Raw genomic sequence first — 13,934 nt, 5'->3', positions numbered from 1 at the left:
TTCTAAAACCTATGGTGGTCTTTGAGAACAAAGACTAGCCTCTCAACTTTCAGCTCTCCTCTTTCTCTGATTAAGGTAGGTGGCAGCAATAATTCAGAGGGTGGGGGCAATTGGACATCCCCTTATAGTGTGAAAGAGTCCCGTGATTATAACTTCAACGGATGGAAGCCAGCTCCGTAACGGGAACTCTTAAGTTGCATTTCCCCTGTGCAATCAGAACATTTGATCATGAAGGTCATCTAGAGTTGGACAACCACATAAAATTGTTTAATAAGGTTAGCACCCAGAAAGAGGAAGAACTTCTCCCTACTTACTTTCTCCAAACGTGGCTTTATGAAACTTCTTCTGTCCACCTCTTGGTCTCTTCATCTTTTTCCCTCAATGCAGAAAGAATGCTTTTCTTTTGAAAGGAAAGAGTCTCAACCCCACCTTCTTTAGTTCTTTCTCACAAATATTTAGCCTTCTTTCTTCCTCAGTTTCCCCAAGGGAACAGCCCTAGCCTTCCTAGTGTTTGTCAACAATAACCCTACACAGGCAGTAAAAATAATACATGACCATATTGGAAAACTCTGCAAAACTGGAGAACGGCCAGCAACGAGAAGATGAGAGTTTGCTATTTCCTGACACCCTTTTGCTTGAAATTCTGAGAACTTCTACCTACCTTTTTGAAAATATAAATCCTTCCAGAAATATTTCTTGCATTCTTCCTGCATTGGAGATTTGGGCTTTCTGGTTAAGCAAGACACATCCGTCTTGGCTGTCTTATATCTTCTGAGGAGCAAATTAAGCTTAAAACCATAATAATATGGTTACTTATTTTTTTGTATTTTTACACTCTCCTCCAATAAAGGAAAATATTTGCAACTCAGAGTTGAAATGAGGGGTCCTTGGTGCTCTCTGAGCTTGCTTGTTTTCTTGTAGATGTTTCATTACCCAAACTAGGAAACATCACTAGTCATTAGCACTGATGATGTTACCTAGTTTGGGTAATGAAACGTCTGCAAGAAAACAAGCAAGCTCAGAGAGCACCCAGGACCCCTCAAAGTCTCTTCCGGCTCAGGGTTGAGAATCCCCTCCAACTAATTTTATCCTCAAAATAGCCCTGAATAATCTGTGGTTAGTCAAAGGGTTCTGATTGCTTTCCTCGCAAAACATCTGCGCTGGGAGTCAAATCAACAGGTCCTTGTGGACAATGGTATATCCAGCTATGTTTAGATACTGAATTATCATGAGAGAATGACTGAAGAAAATACTTAACCATAACAAGCAGTGTGGTACAACTCTTCAGTTTTCATTCCTGTATAATGTACAGGGAGTAATGACTCTTCTTGAAACTCAGTATGAATATTTAGATCACAAGATGGTTGAATTACAGCCAGCTTGGACCAAAGTCAATGTGGTGTTTTAGGAGGGAGGGAGGGAGGAAAAGTCCAGATTTCCAAAAGTCAGCATCAAGAAAGACATAATCTTATATCTTCTTTTCCTACTGTAGAAGAAATCCTCGGAAGCGTATCAGGTTATCCTGACATATGGAGGTGGACATATGTTATTAAACTGCAAAACCAAATTTATAACTGGAGGAAGGGAGAAGGAGAGGTTGCGTGTTCGTGCTGATTTGTAGGCACCACAACTCCACAGCTTCAGATCAGCTGCCCCCAAAAGTCCAGATGGACAAGGGGACCTTCCCTGAAACAGAGGTCCACCATCAAAAGCTGTAATGAAGCCCTCAAAGGCTCAGGTGTGGTCTTTGGTGGCCTCCAAAACTCTTTCTGAATTGCAAAGAAAGCTATTAAATACATGCATAAAGAGGAATTTGATTAACTATATTTAATTTGAATTAAGCATCAAGCCACATGAAATCAATTGTTGTTTTCCCCCCTGGCGCCAGTTGTCCCTTTTGAGAATGTGGCTTTCAACGCATCATTTAAGGACACACCACACCACTCAATCCAGATCACATTGCACCCTCTGCCCTTGAAAATAGTTTAGCCTATTCCCCAAATCTGAGGAGAATCAGGACTGTCCCTTTCCCATTGGACAAAGATGGGAAGACCAAGATGAAGCTCTTCCTCCTGTGAAATTCCTGGAGAGCCAACAGAAAAAATATGGGGAAGAATTTCTTTCTCTACCACCCTTGGAAATCTTTCAAGATGATGTTCCTGGGTGTGAGTGCCTACTTTTCTTGGCTGATTTGAAAAAACGGAGTTGGTTATACTTGGGTGGAATCTACCAGAACATTTCAGAAGTCTAGAGTGGGATGTTGAAAATTATCCTGGAAGAAGATTATATTGTATTGCCCCAAAAGTGCTCTTCTCAAAAGGCATTTTCCTGGAAGACATTTCACTTCTCATCCAAGCTTCTTCCTTGGACGAGAAGAGAAATGTCTTCCAGGAAAAAAACAACAACAAGAAAGTCCAATTGCCTTTTGCAAAAAGCATCTTTCAGGCAACCACGATCTGCATGACTGAGAATCTCCATAGACAGTTATATTATTGCCAAGAGAATTTTATGGATCTGCCTATGCATTTTTACTTCCATGGAAGGATGGAAGATAAAAGTGTTGTATTGTTTATTCCTTTCTTCCCTCCCATTCATTAGCTAGTGGTCACTGATGGACTTCTTTGCTCAAAATAACATGATAACAAAGTTGGAAGGGATCTGCTCAGGAAGCAGGAAGCCTTATACCATTTCAGACAAATTGGTTGTCCAATCTCTTCTTAAAAACCTCCACCCACAACTTCTGGAGGCAAGCGGTTCCACTGGTTCATTGTTCTCACTGTCAGGAAATTTCTCCTTAGTTCTAGGTTGCTTCTCTCCTTGATTAGTTTCCATCCGTTGCTCCTTTCCTGCCTTCAGGCGCTTTGGAGAATAGGCTGACCCCCTCTTCTTTGTGGGAGCCCCTCAAATATTGGAACCCTGCTCCTTTGTTCCTCCTCCAACTGCATCAGGAAGGACTTCATACGCCACTGCCTTTCCTGTTTGAGACTACAATCCCACTTGGCTCTGGGTCCCAAACTGGTAGATCTGCTTGCCTCACCTGGAGAACTGAAAGAGCTTCGCCCCAACATCTCCTCTAGTCTTTCCTTGAGATTCCTGGTTTTGGGAACTCAGCAAGTTCTCTTCCTGTGGAGTACAACCCCCCCCCCGCCCTCCTTTCTCCTGGGGGCACTTCTTTAGACTCTCCAAAGGGGAGGGGAAGGAGGAACAATCCCAGCCAGGGGATCCTAGCCAGCTGTCTGCCACATCATCCCTCCAGTCCAGACCATCCAACCTGGGTGGCTGGAGCAGGGCCAGGAGAGAGGGGCGTGTCATGCCTTCCAGAAGCCTTTGAGGGTGGGTTCCTCTGCCAAAGCTCTGTTGGGCTTGGGAACCTGGCCGAAGGGCTGCCGGTTTTTGCTGCTTCCTGAGAAAAAAGGGGTTGGTGAGGAGGAGGAGGAGGATTTCTTCCAGCAAAAAAAACACCGGGGAGGGTGGGGGTGTAGGGGTGCGCGGAGGGAAGGGAGGGTCGAGATCCGGCGTTTGTCTCCTGCAAACCTCCCAGCCCAAGGGGACAGAGAAATCTGGCAAAAGTGCAGGAAGCACGAATCCCCTTTCATCCTTCCCCAAAGGGAAGGGGGTGGGAAGAAGGCAGCCGCCGCCCCCCGCCCCGTCCTCTCCCTCCCCACCTCCCCCCCCCCCAAGCAGCGGTCACCAAGCCCTCCAAGCTTCCGTGGTGGTGTTGGGCGCATTCTTCGGCACCCGCCACCGTAGGAACCAGGCAGCCAGTCAGGTCCCGGTTTGATCCGTGATTTATTCCTCGCTCTCTCTTCTCTCTCTCGCCCCCCCCCCACTTCTAGGGTTTCCCTCCTCTTCAACNCCCTCCTCTTCAACCCTCCTTCCCCCCCCCATCTACGAGAGAAGGAAAAGAGCAACAACAAAGGGGAAAAGAAAAAGGACCAAAGAAAAGGAAGAGGGGAGAAGAAGAAAAAACCCCATCCATCCATCCATCTCTCTCTGTGTGCGCGCGCGTCTCATTCCCTGATTTCTTGGAAACCTGGTTCGCTCTGCCACGCGGTATCCTGGGGGATCTTTACAACCAAACTGGGATCTATGAGCGGGAAGGTGATCAAGCCGAAGGAAGACAAAGATGCTTCTAAAGGTAAGGATCTCGGCTCGGAAAGAGTCTTCCTTCACATCCTTCCCGGTCTTCTTTCTCGCCCTTCTCCATCCATCCCTCCATCCCTCCAGCTGTCTGAATGTCCTTCAGTTTTTCCTCCCCAAAAAAACCTCTTCTCTTTCCATCTTCCCTGGCTTGGCTAAACTTTGGGGGGGGGGGGAAATGAGGGAAGGAAGGGATGGGGGAGCAGTGGCATGTCAGCCCCATAGCTCACCCATCCCTTTTCCACCTCCTCCTCCTCCTCCTCCTCCTCTTCCTTCTCCTCAGCCTTTGCGTTTTGGGGGGTTTTGTTTGTTTCCCAGCTCCTCAGCCTTCTCCTTCCCTCCACCTCACTGCCTCCCCATCCCAGCCCCTGGAAGAGGGGAGGGGGGGAAACTAACCTATTTACACCCCCCCCCGCCCCACCCCCGTAAAAGAGAGACCTCCTATAATACTGCAGTCTTCCCTTGTACTTCCCTTTTGTGTGTGAGAGAGAGCGAGCATGGTGTTCCACAAGGCTGTCTCCTGGCACGGCTGGGGCTTCAGACCTTCCCCATCGCCAGGAGGAGGGGGGTGTGAGAAACAGAAAGCAAAGCCCACTTTGGGGATCTTTGCAAGGAGGAATCCAAGAGGGGTCTGTAATGTAGCCTATACGAGGTGGGGGGGAGTTGGAGTTGTTTTGTTAAAATAAAAAAACAACACTGTTTTTTTCCGGGGTTGAGTCAGGAGCGAGAAGGAACATTATGTGCTCCTCGGCCAAAGTCGGAAGTCTTCCTGCACCTCTTGACTGCCGTACTTCCACCTGATAGACACCTGAAGGCATCTGGTAGGGTTAGGAAGTAGCACCTTAGCTCTCACCCTCCCCTGAAGCTTGGGCCAGGGAGATATGGTCCCTCTCTCTGTTCAAGGAGAAACAAAAGAGTCCTTAGGATCTCCTGAAGACTGATGGGGTTGTCTCCTTTGATCAAGCTGCAATGGATAGGGAAGGGATGTCCTAGCAGGGTGCCATTGAGCTTTCCCATCCCCCCTCCCAAGATTAGAACTTGGTTTCCTACGTTGGAATAATGTGGGCATCCGGTTCTGGGCACTGCATTGGTGGTGCTGGTGGTGTCTGCAGAAAGCTGAGGCGCAAAAATCTTACTAAGGTTCACAATCGAAGGAGGAGAAGTGCTTTGCCCCAGGTTTCTTGCAAATATTTTTCTCTTGCAGTGGACTGACTTGCTTCTGAATATATAAACTGGGCAACAATTGCTATGGAGACGGAAGGGGGGAGGTGGAAGAGGTGGACGTAGAGGAGGTGGAGGAAGAGGAGGCTGGATGGTTCCCAGGGACAGCTCCGTAGCCTTCTTCTTACGCTTCTTGTCTGGCCACCTCTGGATTTGTCCAGGGGAAAAGGGCAGACAAAATCCAGATGTCTGGAAGGTTCCTCCCCCTTTTCAGAGGTGTGGGGGGCAGACAGCATCAAAAGAGGCTTTCTACATGATCGTCTCACATCAGCCAGGTTGGTGCAAGGTCTCTATTGTCGCCTCTTTGGTGAATTCAACCCATCGAGACATTCTCTCCCCTTTCCTCTTATGCTCCAAAAGTAATAGAAATCTGTGTTCATGGTTTGATCTTCAGCATCCATCCTAGTCATGATGTTTGTACTGGGCACCGACCTGAATGTCTCGGCCGAGACAGGAAGGGCGGTTGAGTGAATGGCTCCCCTTTTTCCCAGGTAAATCAGGGCCTAAGAAAAGAGGCTTTGTGATCTGAGCACTATTGTGTTGAAAACCAAGGGGTGGGGGTGGGGGGGATTAAATTGCTTTGTTCCTCTTGCATGAGCCCTTCCTTCTCCAGTGAGGTGACCACCAAGTAGTTGGATTCAAACTCTCATGGTGCCCAGCTCTGCCAGAAAAGACAGGAGGACTCCTGGCTATGGACACGGCTGCTTCAGTCATTTGAAACCCCCACAATGAGCTTCGGTCCTTTAACGCTGGGGGTGGGCTTCCTAGAAGCCATCTTTTTCCTGATTAACTTTCTGCTTTTGTTAGACAAAGGGAAACAGGCAGGAGAGGCGTAAATCCGTCTGGGGTTACAATCCTTGGCAATTTCTTTCCCCACACCCTCCCCACCCGGGTCCATATCATCTGAACGAGTTTGTTCCTTCTGTGTGTGTGTGTGTGTGTGTGTGTGTGTGTGTGTGTGTGTGTGTGTGTGTGTGTGTGACAGAGAAAGAGAGAAGCTCCTTCAGATGCCTTCTCCCATGTGCCTTTTTTATTTTTAGACTAAATATTACGTTCCAACAGGGCAATTTTGATTTGCAGAGACCGGTTCGGCCTCAGCACACGTCATTCTTGGCGAAGCGATCCGTGCGCTAACTTCTTTTGTTCTTGAGATGCGTTCATGACAGGCATGTGCATTTATAAGCTTTGTGTTTCTGAAGGGGGGGGCAGGGTGTTGCTGTGGGAAGCTGTGTGGTGGTCGGTTCCAGCCATTTCCAGACTCCATTTCGTCGTTTTTTGTTGTACCAATAAAGGAGAATATTTGTAGCTCAGGGCTGAAATGAAGGGTCCTCGGTACTCTCTGAGCTGGGTTGTTTTCTTGCAGACCTTTCATGATCCAAACTAGGTAACATCATCAGTGCTAGCTAGGTTTTTATTGACTCCTTTGAGGCAGAAGAAGGAAGGTGTCCATCCTCATGTGACGATTCTGCCAGTGTTTTGCGTTTTGGGGTTCAACCGTCTTTTTGAATCCTGCTCATTTTTCACGCTGGTTAATAGAAGGGGTTGAAAAAAATCCATCTGTGTTAAAGTTAGGTTAAAAACCCGCAAGGCAGACTGCTGGCAGTCTCTTAAGGAACAAGATGATTTGTTGTTTCGTGTGTGGACATTGATTGATCTGTCATCAGATGAGTAAAACTACTTATCGCTCATTCACACATGATTTGGGAGAGCTGAATGGATAGTTTTGGAAGATGCCCTGATGTATTCTGGAAAATTCAGAAAGCATTTCGATTTTCTCTTTTAATATATTTTTATACCTTCTAGTTTTTCAACATTTTTTTGGGGGGGGGAGGAGAATGATTGTGGGGTCCTTGGTGCTCTATAAGCTTGGCTGTTTTCTTGCAGACATTTCATAACCCAACTGAGTAACATCATCAGTGCTAGGAGAGAGTGGGGTTTACTCTATGTTTCATCGTTTTTATTTTTAGATTCTGGTGTATTTTATGTGCTTTTTAATAGACTGTACCCCACCCTCCTTAGGCTGATCTGTGACTGTAATAAAGATTTGATTGGACTCCAGAAAGCATTGTTTCTGGACGGAAAGCTCCTTAACAAATCCCAACCAGTTGTGTTTTTATTGTAGCATCTTTGCTGAAAGACTTGGAGTAAACCTTTTTAAGGATCACTCCACCTAGAAAGCTGGGTGGTTGTTGTTGTTATTATTATTATTATTATTATTATTATTTTGCTTAGATCAGGGTTTGTCACCCTCAGCAAATTTCAGATGTGTGTAGACTTCAGTTCGGGGACTTGAAGTCCACACATCTGAAATTTGCTGAGGTTGAGAAACACTGGCTCAGATCAATACCACACAACTTTCTTCGGGTCACAGTTTACACTTTGCAAACTTTGCTAGAAGTGGCCTTCCAAGCAGCACCTGAGAACAGGACCCAGAAGTTGAGTCTGCCATCGTAGCAGTACAGGTAGTCCTCGACCTTACGGCCACAACTGAGTCCAAAACGTCTGTTGCCAAGTGAAACATTTGTGAATTCCCCCGTTGACTTTGCTTGTCAGAAGGTTGCAAAAGGGGATCACGTGACCCCAGGAGGTAAAATCAGGGTCTGCAAATCATATTTACACAAACCTTGTGCCCTCTAAATCCGGGCGGCACCCTTGCCCCAATTAGGAAGCAACAGGCGAATGTTGTGGTTCGCCTCAAATAAGCCAAAGTAAGTTTTAAAAGTTAAAAAAACAAACTTTGTATGTCAAATCCAGAGACTAAAACATATGAAGAACGGTTGCAGGGATTTGGGTATGGCCAGTCTAGAGAAAACAAGAAGTAGGGGGGGGGGGACATGATAGCAGTATTCCAGTATTTGAAGGGCTGCCACAAAGAAGAGGAAGGGGTCAAATTATTTTCCAAAGTACCTGAAGGAAAGACAAAAAACAACAGATGGAAACTAACCAAGGAGAGAAGCAACCTGGAATTAAGGAGAAACTTCCTGACAGTGAGAACAATCAACCAGTGGAACAGTTTGCTTTGAGAAGCTGTGGGGGTGCTCCAATACTGGAGGCTTTTAAAAAGGGACTGGACAATCCTTTGCTTGAAATGGTATAGGGTCTCCTGCTTGAACAGGGGGTTGGACTAGAAGACCTCCACGGCCCCTTCCAGCTCTATTTTGACAGAAAGGAGAAATCCTTGCTCCATCTAGTTGGTAACGGGAAGCCATTGTGAGCCTCCTTTACAATTCCACATTTGGTCCTTCGAAACGAAGCTTAGAATGAAGAACCCGGTTTTAAGGAACAAAAGCCTTGTTCAGCACCATTTAAAAGGCACGGAATCATGCATAAATAGTAAAATTTCCTGCCAGAAAATACGATGGTTGGTCTGGATGGTAGTCAAGCCAACCACATACATCCAGCAGGAGTTTTAGTAATTGTGCATGAGAGCGTATGAACAGATCTTCCACGAAAAACCACAGTTTTTCTCCACCTATTGTTGCAAAGATAGCCATTGACTGACATAAGTACCAGATAATGTTTCCTGGTTTTGACAGAAAACAGGCTAGCCTACACGAGCTGATTTAAACATGAGCTGATTTAAACACAGTTCTTAGCAGGTCCAGATGTGTTCATTTATAAAGCCCATGATTACGCCAAATTCCAGCTTCTGTCTAATGTTACTGATGTTATCTGGAACATAATGAATTCTGCAGGCATCTCTTTGCACAGAGGCAAAACAAACCTCTCCCACCCCAGGCTAAATTATCTCTACTGGATGGTGATGCTGAACAGCGTTCATTAAGCTGCAACAGTAATTTGGCTACTGGGAGCCTATTAAATTAAATTACCTTCCCAGGAATCTTGGGAAATTATATTTCCCAGGGATCTTCGCTACCAAATATCTTTTATTTGAAAAATGGAATCGGACAGCTTTGGCATTGAAGAGATGGTGATAATCAGGAAAGCTCCTTATGAGCAGAAACTCCTGGAATGTCATCCTGCCCACAAAAAAGACTAGGAAAAAAAGGCAGCTATTGATTGATTAATATTTATCATGAGAAACAGCCCTATACTGTGAGATGCTTGGAAGTGCTTGGAGTCAATTCCAACACAGTCAGTAAAATCATTGGTGTAGAATTGGATGGATTTCATAGCCTCGTTCTTTACGTCTTCCCTTCCCTCTGTGGCATTTTATACCCATTACCCAGACAGTTGCATTGCAAGAGATTAAATATATACCTGATCAGATTTCTCTCCCCAATAACAAAATAACAGAGGTGGAAGGGACCTTGGAGGCCTTCTAGTCCAACCCCCTACTCAGGCAGGAAAACCTATACCACTTTAGACAAATCATTGCCAATCTCTTTTTAAAAACCTCCAGTGTTGGAGCATTCACAATTTCTGGAGGCAAGTTCTGTTCCACCAGTTCACTGTAAGAAATTTCTCCTTAGTTCTAGGTTGCTTCTCTCCTTGATTAGTTTCCATCCATTGCTTCTTGTCCTGCCTTCTGTTGCTTTGGAAAATAGGTTGACCCCCTTTTCTTTGTGGCAGCCCCTCAAATATTGGAACACTACTATCATGTCACCCCAGTCCTTCTTTTCACTAAACTTGACATACCCAATTCCTGCAACTGTTCTTCATATATTTTAGCCTCCAGTCCCCTAATGATCTTGCTTGCTCTTCTCTGTACTCTTTCCAGAGTCTCAACATCTTTTTTATATCGGGGCAACCGAAACTGGATGCAGAATTCCAAATGTGGTCTTATCAAGACTTTATAAAGTGGTATTAACACTTCACGTGATCTTGTCTCTATCCCTCTATTAATGCAGCCTAGGAATGCATTGGGGTTTTTTTTATAATACTGTAGGTATTAATCAGTTCAATAATGTATGTTTCTGTCACACCCAGCAAGGATATTGTGAATTGCCACTGTTTAAAAAGTAATTATCACGATCTGTACTTTTGGCACTGAATTTCTCTCCGGCCCAAGTTGTTTCTGTCTTCCACCAAGCACGGATCTAAAAATATTTCCAACTGAGGCTAGATGAAATGGCCTGGAATCCACTAACTTCCTGTTATAATAAGCTTGTTAGCCTCGAAAGAGCTGCAGAAGCTTTCTGCAGCCGTTGCAGGCCTGCAAAAGTGTTTGGGCCAAGCCACAGTAATTAAGAGATCCCTAATCAGCATTGCCAAGAGCTGATTAGACAGCCTGGTTTGGAAAACGAAAGAGCCAAGATGTGGGTTTTTGCTGGGTGTGTGTCTCCGTCTCTCTGATTTTGTGTGTGTGTGTGTGTAAGAAAGTGTGTAAGAAAGAAAGTGTTTATACAGTTTGCCTTGCAATCCAACAGGGAATTGGGGTCCATCTGAGGTAGCCACAGAAGACATGGGTATCTTAAAGACCTTTGCTACGCTAGGTTGCTTCTCTCCTGGATTAGTTTCTTGTCCTGCCCTCTGATGCTTTAAAAAATAAGTTGACCCGTTCCTCTTCTTTGTGGCAGCCCCTCAAGTACTGGAATGCTGCTACCATGTCCCCCCTAGTCCTTCTTTTCTCTAGACTGGCCATACCCAATTCCTGCACCTGAAGGCCCATCTATTCCGTGCGGCCGGCCTGGCGTAGTTTGATTATGTTTTAGTGGGGGTTTTGTATGGGGTATTTTTAGAGCAGGCCTGTTATTTAATTTGATTTTAGACAGAAATTTGTGTATATTTATTGTGGTTTTTATTATCGCCTGTTCACCGCCCTGAGTCCCGTAAGGGAGATAGGGCAGTATATAAAGTCAATAAATAATAATAATAATAATTCTTCATGTGGTTTAGTCTCCAGGCCTTTAATCAACTCACCATTGTGCAGTTGCAGCAGGAGAGATGAATTAGGAGTCAACAGCTGCCATGACCTTCATGACAGCCCAGAGGCACCATGGATAAATTTTTAGCAGAATTCCTCTTCAACCCTAAACAGTAGAGTTGGGAGAAAATTACTTGTATTTAAGAGGACAATCCAAGGTTTCTAGCAGGGAGTTCACAATTAAAGCTAGAAACTGGACTTATTGCAATACAGGCATGCCCTAGACCAGGGGTAGGCAACCTTGGCTCTTTTATGAAAAACGGTCCAAAGTCACTTTTTTTCAGTGCTGTTGTAACTTTGAATGGAACAACAACAACAACAACAACAACAACAACAACAACAACAACAATAATAATAATAATAATAATAATAATAATAATAATAATAATAATAATAATAATAATAATAATAATAATAGTAATAATAATAATAATAGAGTTGGAAGGCACCTTGGAGGTCTTCTAGTCCAACCTCCTGCTCAGGCAGGAAACCCTATACCATTTCAGACAAATGGCTGTCCAATCTCTTCTTAAAAATCTCCACCCACAACTTCTGGAGGCAAGTGGTTCCACTGGTTAATTGTTCTCACTGTCAGGAAATTTCTCCTTAGTTCTAGGTTGCTTCTCTCCTTGATTCGTTTCCATCCATTGCTACTTGTCCTGCCTTTTGATGCTTTGGAGAATAGCTTGACCCCCCTTTTCTTTGTGGCAGCCCCTCAAATATTGGAACTTTGCTATCATGTCATCCCTAGTCCTTTTCACTAGACTGAACATACCCAACTCCTGTAACCGTTCTTCATACGTTTTAGCCTCCAGCCCCCTAATCACCATCAAAATCAGTGAGACAAAAGATTGAGATGAGTGGCATATGAAAAGCAAAAGATACACTGTAATTGCAAGATTTATATTTTAGTACTGTTACTCAAGAGTTACTTCTAAGCAAACTGTTGTGAGTCAAGAACTACCTGTAATACATTCCAATGAGCATCGTAGGTGCCTGGTAGAGTCCACACGGACGTGTCTCATGAAGTCACCACATAGATAACACACATAATTTGCATCAGACTGATGCAAATTAATTTGCACCCTGGGCTTTGTGAACCTTCTTATGCCCATATGTCACTTGGCCTTTGCCCCACCCATGACAAGTCTCCAGGAGGGAAGATCTGCAGAGCTTCAAGCAATGCACGGATCTGTTCAGAAGTAAAACTTTGAGACTCTAACGGTCCTGCTGATAAGAAAGTACATAAAAAAGTTCATAAATATAGAAATCCCTTTGATCAGATTTGACTGTAAAGAGGATTTAAGTAAATCATTCCAGCATTTGTCTTCCACACTTAGGCACTGAAGGATGAGCCTTGAATACGAATGAAAAGGGTTGGGTTGGGCAGGAGAAACGTTAACATCTGTAGCCATGGACTTGGCCAAGTGTGATATCTCTTTTCATTTATGCAGAGTCAGAAACCATTAGATCTGGATTTTATAATAATTTCCTTGTCAAATGAGTTTTAATCAAATCATTTGCATCTGTTTCCCATTCCGGTTTCTGTTTTTAATCGCCCACAACCAGATGAAAAGTAAAAGTTGCATTTGACCATGAAATTGCACTTCTTGGCTGGCCCGTGTCATCTTTCAAAAGGTGTTTTTTTTTTTTAACCAAGTCTGGATGTAAATGCCAAAGAGCTCTTTGAAAAACAATCAGCTAGCAATGTTCTAGAATTTAGATGCATTAGCTTGGCAGAAAAAAAGGGATGGTATTAAATCAGGTTCCTTGTTGACAAAACTAAGCACTGTGACAGAGCTAATATTGTTGCGATTAACATAACAACTTGGTATAAAATAAAGGTATGCATGGTAACCTTCAAAATAATATAATCCCGCTTTCCTGCAGTGAGATTGTAGGAGCTTAGCATAGATGTTTCTTCAAAGGTTCCTCTGGATTCAACCAGGGGTATCTCAAGTTTCACTCCTTTTTTTAATATATTCCTTGATGTATTTATTTATTTAATGAATTTAGATCTTGCTTTTCCTGCAGGAGCTCAAGGTGATATGTGGACTAGTCTCTTCCCTTTGATCTTTTCAACACCTCTTTGTAATCAGTTGGGTGTCTCACCAACTGAAAGTCACCAAGTCAGTTTCCATGGCTAACCATGGACTTGAACCAGGATCTTGCTGGTCCTAGTGCAAGCATAGGTAGCATCTTTTACCCATCTTTTATCCATCGTTATTGTACACTCTTGTGGGACATCTTTTTGGCAAAAGATGTAGATTTGATCAATTGGGTTTGATTTTAGATCATGATATCTTTAATCTCAATAGCCTTCTTCACCAGCATCTAATATTGTAGGCAATGAGAATAGACAGAACTGACTCTTCCCCCCTGTGTTGAAATTCAGTTCATCCGAAATTCCTTTTGAAGTTGGTAGGACTCCTCACCATTCTGTGGCACATCTTCCCTGCTTAATTGGCAATATATTTATAGAGCTAGTGTGTTGTGATTCATCCTTTTTAACTGCATTTGATGGAGCAGCCTACATCTTGAAATTTTCTCTCTTGAAAACAAGTAGTCATGGAGGACCTTCCTGGTGTCTTAATTGGAGATCTTATTACACCTGAAGGAAATAAGAAGAAGATAAGCCAGATTAAACTCATCACTCATGTAGACCAGGGGTCTCCAAACACGGCAATTTTAAGGCTTGTGGACTTCAACTCCCAGAATTCCTCAGCATGGTTGAGGAATTCTGAGA

The sequence above is a fragment of the Protobothrops mucrosquamatus genome, unplaced genomic scaffold (assembly GCF_001527695.2).
Source record: "Protobothrops mucrosquamatus isolate PMUCROS unplaced genomic scaffold, P.Mucros_1.0 scaffold4, whole genome shotgun sequence".
Taxonomy (NCBI): domain Eukaryota; kingdom Metazoa; phylum Chordata; class Lepidosauria; order Squamata; family Viperidae; genus Protobothrops; species Protobothrops mucrosquamatus.
This window is presented reverse-complemented; position numbering follows the sequence as displayed.